The sequence below is a fragment of the Antechinus flavipes genome, chromosome X, assembly GCF_016432865.1.
Source record: "Antechinus flavipes isolate AdamAnt ecotype Samford, QLD, Australia chromosome X, AdamAnt_v2, whole genome shotgun sequence".
NCBI lineage: Eukaryota > Metazoa > Chordata > Mammalia > Dasyuromorphia > Dasyuridae > Antechinus > Antechinus flavipes.
Window position 1 is genome coordinate 61,823,839 of NC_067404.1, and position 8,294 is coordinate 61,832,132.

Genomic DNA, 8,294 nt, shown 5'->3' on the forward strand with positions numbered 1-8,294 from the left:
TGTTTATCTTTATATCTCTATCTTTCTCTAGATCTCTCTCTGTATATAACTTTATATCTATATATTTATCTCTCTCTCTCTCTCTCTCTCTCTCTATATATATATATATATATATGTTTCTCTTTCTCTGTAGATCTCTCTATATATCTATCTATAGAAATATAGCTCTCTCTCTCTACTTCTATCTCTCTCTCTCTGTGTGTGTGTGTGTATACACACACACACACACACACACACACATATATATATCTATGTAGCTTTATTTCTGTCTGGATCTCTATCTATATTTATCTTTATATCTCTATCTTTATCTCTAAACCTCTATCTGTATATATAGTTCTATATCTTTCTCTTTCTCTCTAGATCTCTCTCTATATCTATATCTATCTATCTATCTATCTATATAGAGAGCTCTATCCCTCTCTCTAATTCTATGTTTATCTTTATCTCTCTTTCTCTAGATCTGTCTCTCTCTATATAACTATATCTACATATTTATCTCTATCTGTAAATCTCTATCTCTCTATGTCTATATAGCTCTATATCTTTCTCTTTCTAGATTTGTATATCTATATAAATATAAATATAGCTCTCTTTCTATCTATCTATATTTCTATATCTCTCTCTTTATATATATCTAGATCTCTATCTCTCTAAGTCTGTGTGTGTGTGTATATATATATATCTGTATAGCTCTATCTCTTTCTCTACTTTTATCTATGTTTATCTTTATATCTCTATTTTTCTCTAGCTCTGTCTCTATATAACTATATCTCCATATTTATCTCTATCTGTAAATCTATGTTTATATAGCTCTATGTCTTTCTCTTTCTAGATCTGTATATCTATATAAATATAAATATAGCTCTATGTCTTTCTCTCTATATATATCTCTATATCTCTCTCTTTCTCTCTCTCTCTCTCTCTCATTCTCTCTCTCTCTATATATATATATATTTCTATCTCTCTCTATAGCTCTATATCTTTCTCTTTCTCTGAGATCTCTCTCTATATCTATCTAAATAGAGCTCTATCTCTTTCTATATATATCTAGATCTCTATCTGTCTCTAGATCTCTCTCTATATATTTATCTTTATATCTCTATCTTTCTCTAGATCTCTCTCTCTATATATAACTTTATATCTATATATTTCTCTCTCTCTTTCTATCTATCTATCTATCTATATATCTATATATATATATATACACACACATAGCTCTATATCTTTCTCTCTAGATGTCTCTCTCTATATAAATATAGCTCTGTTTCTCTATATATATATCTAGATCTCTATCTCTCTCTACTTGTGTCTCTCTCTGTCTCTCTCTCTATATATATATATCTAGCTCTATCTCTCTCTAGATCTCTTATCTCTCTTTATATTTATCTTTATATCTCTATCTTTGTCTAGATCTCTCTATATATATAACTTTATATCTATATATTTATCTCTATCCCTAAATATCTCTCTCTCTCTCTCTCTCTCTCTCTCTCTCTCTCTCTCTATATATATATATAGCTCTATATCTTTCTTTCTCTCTAGATCTCTCTCTATATCTATATAAATAGAGCTCTATCTCTCTCTAGATCTCTTATCTCTATCTATATTTATTTTTATATATCTCTCTTTCTCTAGATCTCTCTCTATATTTATCTTTTTATCTCTATCTTTCTCTAGATCTCTCCCTATATATAACTTTATGTCTATATATTTATCTCTCTCTCTGTATATATATATTATATATATATATATATATATATTTATCTCTCTCTATATCTCTATCTCTCTCTCTCTCTCTATATATATATATATATAATCTGTATAGCTCTATCTCTTTCTCTACTTTTATCTATGTTTATTTTTATATCTCTATTTTTCTCTAGATCGCTCTCTCTCTATATATCTATACTTCTCTCTATTTCTCTATTTCCCCCTCTCTCTAAATATATCTATATAACTACATATCTTTCTCTAGATCTCTCTCTATATAAATATATCTGTCTCTCTCTTTATATATAACTTTATATCTATATATTTCTATTTCTATCTCTCTCTCTTTCTCTCTGTTGTGGTGATTTTCTTCTTTTAGAATAATAGTTCTCTCTGGGAGAAGGTAGGTTTCTCGGGGAGCTTTTCTAGAGGCAGCCTTAGTTTCAGTTCAGATCAGTAATTACCCCAAACGCAGCCAGGTGATAAAAGTTCCGATCTTTTTATTGTCCCCAAGATAGCCCCGTTAGCTTAGAGGCCTATCTCTCTGCTTGGTTCCAAGAGCTCCTGCAGCTTTGTCCTTTGCTTCTGCCTCTGCTTTCTTCAGCCTCCAGAGCCAGCACCAAGTTGAATCTGTCTTGCCTCCGAGAGAGGCTTCTGGCTCTCAATCTCCCAGAGTGCTCCTCTCCGACCCCAGTCCATGTTCCAAAGTAAAACTCTTCACTCGGAGAGGGCTTCTGGCTGAACTCGCTCTAACGTGAAGTAACTCCCTAAGCCGAAGCTAAGAGCCTCTTTCTATATGATCTCCCAAAGGCTGACTCCTCCTTCTGGAGGCACACCGAAGGGAGGTGGGAATTCACAAAGCTACAAATCTCCCATACCTGGGAACTCCAAGGAGTACCGGTGTGACCCCAAGCATTGTATCAATTAGTTCTACTTAGTACCTTGTTTCAGGTTCTGGCCCAAAACATCTCCTTGTAAGATCAGATCAATAATCTATCAACTCTAATGAGTTAGCAGTTTGTAAAGATTCCAACACTCTGTATCTCTCTCTCTAGATCTCTCTCTCTATATATATGTGTGTAAATATAGCTGTCTCTATCTCTACATCTCCCTCTCTCTCTCCAAATATATATGTCTCTATATCTCTCTTTATAAATCTCTCTCTATATCTCTATAGCTCTAACTCTTTATATCCATATCTATAGATTTATCTTTATATCTCTTTCTCTAGATCTCTCTCTCTATATATGTCTATAAATATATGTCTCTATCTCTACATCTCTCTCTCTTTATACATCTCTCTATATATATATCTATATAGCTCTAACTCTTTATATCTATATATTTATCTATCTCTGTCTTTCTCTAGATCTCTCTATATATGTATATAAATATATCTATCTCTACATCTCTCTATATAACTTTATATCTATATATTTCTCTCTCTAAATCTTTCTATAATTTCTATCTCTCCCTATAATTATCTGTCTTTCTCAATATCTTTATATCTCTTTCTATAATTATCTCTCTCTCTCAATATCTTTATAGCTCTATATGTTTCTCTTTCTCTCTCTAGATCTCTATCTTTCTTAGATCTCTCTCTATATGTATCTAAATATATCTGTCTCTATCTCTACCTCTCTCTCTCTCTCTATATATATATATATCTATATAGCTCTAACTCTTTATATCTATATATTTATCTTTCTATCTCTGTCTTTCTCTAGATCTCTATATATGTATATAAATATATCTGTCTATCTCTACATCTCTCTCTATAACTTTATATCTATATATTTCTCTCTCTAAATCTTTCTATAATTTCTATCTCTCCCTATAATTATCTGTCTTTCTCAATATCTTTATATCTCTTTCTATAATTATCTCTCTCTCTCAATATCTTTATAGCTCTATATGTTTCTCTTTCTCTAGATCTCTATCTTTCTTAGATCTCTCTCTATATCTATATAGCTCTCTCTCTATATATATATTTCTCTATTTCTCTCCAAACATATGAGTCTATCTCTCTCTTTATAGATCTCTCTATATATATCTATGTAGCTCTAACTCTTTATATCTATATATTTATCTTTCTATCTCTGTCTTTCTCTAGATCTCTATATATGTATATAAATATATCTGTCTATCTCTACATCTCTCTATATAACTTTATATCTATATATTTCTCTCTCTAAATCTTTCTATAATTTCTATCTCTCCCTATAATTATCTGTCTTTCTCAATATCTTTATATCTCTTTCTATAATTATCTCTCTCTCTCAATATCTTTATAGCTCTATATGTTTCTCTTTCTCTCTCTAGATCTCTATCTTTCTTAGATCTCTCTCTATATGTATCTAAATATATCTGTCTCTATCTCTACCTCTCTCTCTCTCTATATATATATATCTATATAGCTCTAACTCTTTATATCTATGTATATTTATCTATCTCTGTCGTTCCCTAGATCTCTATATATGTATATAAATATATCTATCTCTACATCTCTCTCTATAACTTTATATCTATATATTTCTCTCTAAATCTTTCTATAATTTCTATCTCTATATCTATATCTATCTAGATCTCTCTCTCTCTCTATATATATATATCTATATCTGTATATGTCTATATCTTTCAATGTCTTTCTCTCTTTATCTCTCTCTATATTTATTTATTTCTCTCTCGTTCTCTCCATATATATATGTGTGTGGAAATAAATATTGCTCTCTCTCTCTCTCTCTCAATATCTTCATGTCTATCTCTCTATACATATATAGCTCTATATCTCTCTTTCTCTCTAGATCTCTCTCTCTATATCTCTGTATCTATATAAATATAGCTCTTTCTCTCTATTTCTCTATCTCTCTCTCTATATGTATATCTATCTCTATCTCTATATCTCTTTCTGTCTATCTGTATATATATATATATATATATATATATATATTTGTGTATCTCTCCCTACCTACCCCTCTGTCTTCTTCTCTCTTCAGCTATCTATTTGTCTCTTTCTCTTCCTGTCTAATAGCTGTTATCCACCCCATCTCTCCATTTTGCGTCTCTGCCTCTCTAGCTCTATCTGTCCACCCGGTCTTTTTATCAGGGTGCGCTCTCTCTCTCTATCTCCATCTGCCTATCAGTCTCACCTCTTTTTATCCATTCTCTGTTCCTCAGTCCAAGTCCCTGTCCTACCCTCTCTCTCCTGTCTGTCATCATCTCTATCTCTTTATCCACTCTACCTCTCCATCCCATCTCTGTCTGTCTCTGTTCATTTGTCTATCATCGATCTATCTTTATCTGCTTTTCTCTTACCTGTCTCTGTCTATGTATCCCTCTATTTGTCCCTCTTCCTCTCTCTAACTATTTATCCATCTTTTCCTCCTCCTATGTCTCTATTTTTTCTCTCTCTCCATCTTTCTATCCTCCCTCTCAATCCATCTCCTTAGCTCACTATTTCTCTATCTGGGGAGGGGAGGGGAGGGAGTTAGAGGGGAGGGAGTTAAAGGGGAGGGGAGGGAGTTAGAGGAGAGGGAGTTGGGAGGGGAGGGAGTTGGAGGGGAGGAGAGAGGGGAGAGGGGAGGGAGTTGGAGGGGAGGGGAGAGGGGATAGGGGAAAGGGGAGGGAGTTGGAGGGGAGGGGAGAGGGGAGAGGGGAGGGAGTTGGAGGGGAGGGGAGAGGGGAGGGAGTTGGAGGGGAGGGAGAGGGGGAGGGAGAGGGGGGGAGTTGGAGGGGAGGGAGTTGGAGGGGAGGGGAGAGGGGAGGGAGTTGGAGGGGAGGGGGGAGGGAGTTGGAGGGGAGGGAGAGGGGAGAGGGGGGGAGTTGGGGGGAGGGAGAGGGGAGGGGAGGGAGTTGGAGGGGAGGGGAGGGGGGAAGGAGGGGGGAGGGGAGAGGGGAGGAGGGGGGAGGGGAGAGGGGAGGAGTGAGAGGGGAGGGGAGAGGGGAGGGAGTCAAGAAGGTAAAGAAGATATCCTCTCTGGTTCTTATATATCTCCCCTCCCACTTCCCCCCTCCCACTCCCTCCCCTCCCACCTCCCTCCCCTCCCACTCCCTCCCCTCCCACTCCCTCCCCTCCCACTCCCTCCCCTCCCACTCCCTCCCCTCCCACTCCCTCCCCTCCCCTCCCCTCCCACTCCCTCCCCTCCCTCTCCTCCCCTCCCCTCCCCTCCCCTCCCCTCCCACTCCCCCCCTCCCACTCCCTCCCCTCCCCTCCCCTCCCCTCCCCTCCCACTCCCTCCCCTCCCCTCCAACTCCCTCCCCTCCCCTCCAACTCCTCCCCTCCAACTCCCTCCCCTCCAACTCCCCTCCAACTCCCCTCCAACTCCCTCCCCTCCCCTCCAACTCCCTCCCCTCCAACTCCCTCCCCTCCAACCTCCCTCCCCTCCCCTCCAACTCCCTCCCCTCCCCTCCCACCTCCCTCCCCTCCAACTCCTTCTCCTTCCCTCTACTCTCACTAACTCCGTCCCCTCCAACTCCCATCACTATTTATCTCTATCATCTAGTCATCTCACCACCCCATCTATCCTGTCCATCTGTCCCTCTATTCATCCATCTCTCTCTCCCCATCTCCACGTGTCTCTGTCCTGTCTGTCTCTCCAGCTCACTCTCCCATGCCTCTATCCTGTTCTGGGTCTATTTTCTATCATGTATCTATCCCTCTATCCCATCCCTCTGTTCATTTATCTCTCTCTGCCTGCCTGTCAACTCATCCATCTCTTCATTTGTCTTTATCCATATCCCCGCCTCCATCATCTCTTCATTTCTCTAGCCTGTCTCTGTCCCTCTATCTCTATTCTGTCCCGTCTGCTCCCTCTCTCTCACACTCACACAGTCCTTACCAAGCATGAGGTGACGGGGGACCGAAAGGTGCCGCTGAGGCGGCGGAATGACGCGACGCTCCCGATGTCCAGAGTACGGCCGAGAGCACGGCCGTGATCTAAAATACAAAGTTGGGAGACGGGCTCTGAGAATGAGCAGACAATCCTACCCCCAAAAGCTGTTGAGACCGTGATAAGAAAACTCGCTTCTAAACTGAAAAGGAAGGAATGGCTCCACAATGTCGAAAGCCAGAAAGCCTCAAAGGAAAGGCAGCGTGGGCATTGATCATCTCCCCGTAATTCCTACAACAGAATGTTTAGCAGCTCCAAATGGTCCTAAAATGCAAATGAAAGCGTCAGAGGAAGAAAACATGGGGGGGGGGGAGAATTGAACCGACTCGATAGAAGCCGATGACTCCATCCGACATCTTGATGTGACAAAATGAGTTATTTCCGAGGATGAACAAATAACCTAGAAAACAGAGTTGAGGAGAGAAAATTTTGAAATGGACTTGAAAGCCATGCCAAAAAACTCTCGACAGCTATCGTATTTCAAGAAATCATAGTAAAAACTGACCAGATTTCTTAGAACCGGAGAAGAAAGTAGAATCCACCATTTACTTCTTAAAAATAAACTGAAAAGAAACTCCCCAAATATTGCAAGTATCTAGAAGGCAAAAACGACACACTAGGCTTACAGTCAAGAAAAACTTACCTAGAAACCAGTAGAATCCTATAGAGGACAAAATAAGACTGAAATAGAGGACTTGCAAGCATTCCTGATGAAAACCCCAAAGCTGCATGGGAACAAGCGGGTACACGTGAAAGAAAAATCTTACATTAAACAAGAAGAAACCTACTTCCATACTACCATGGAGAAGGGGTACCTACATCCCCGCTGCTGTCTACTGGGGATCATAGAGGGACTTTAACTAGATTACAGGTCTGGGATCTCCAAAGAAGCCTAGGAAGAAAGGAAAGATGATTTCACTAGGGGGAAGTGATGGAAAAATCGTCTCACAAATCAGGGCGAACGATTACGAGCTTCCACAAACCAGAAGAAGGGGTAGGGCGAGTCGTTGAAAAGAGTCTTGCCATCATTTGATCTGGTTAAAGGAGGGAAGCATATGCACATAACAGAATTGGGAACAGGAATACGATACGGAGAAAGTGGAGGGAAAGGGAAGAAGACAGAATAAGAGGGAAGGTTAAGGAAGGGACGGGCACTAAGCAAAACAACCTCAAAAAATACTTTAAACTCTTTGGAGGGTAAAGATGGCAACGAAGGGGATACTCGTCAACTGGAGAATAGATGAATAAGTTATGGCGTATCTGACAAACACTATCGGGCTGTAAAAAAAAAAAAAAGGCAAAAGGAATGGTTTTAGAGAAACCTGTGAAAATCTCTACGAACCAGTACAGAGTGAAACGAGAACAACCAGGAAAACGATTTATATCAACGACGATTCTGTGAAATCCGACAACTCCGAAAGACTCTGCGACTTTCGTCGCTTTAACGGCCGACCGCCGTTTCAAAGGACCGGGAACGAAATAAACGATCCGACTGACGGACGAGAAGTGAAGGATTCAGAGTGCCACGTGACGCTATTCCCCCTTCCCCCCCAGATCCAACGAAGAGATATATTTTGCTTGATCGTACACGTTTGTAACATGGGCTTTGTGTTTCCTTCTCAATGTGTCTGGGGAGGGGGCTTTGCTGGTAAGAGAGAAGGCCAATTTTTGCTAATTGGCAAAAAATAAAAT

At 39.4% G+C, this 8,294-nt stretch overlaps 1 long non-coding RNA gene across 2 annotated transcripts in view; it reads left to right on the forward strand.

Moving 5' to 3' along the window:
* LOC127542529 (uncharacterized) overlaps positions 1-6,558 on the forward strand; it is an 18,009-nt gene extending 11,451 nt beyond the window's left edge. For both annotated transcript variants that reach the window (XR_007948709.1, XR_007948710.1), the window contains exon 4: positions 6,216-6,558. This is a non-coding gene — a long non-coding RNA (uncharacterized LOC127542529). The remainder of the gene's footprint in view (positions 1-6,215) is intronic.
* The last annotated feature ends 1,736 nt before the right edge of the window (positions 6,559-8,294 follow it).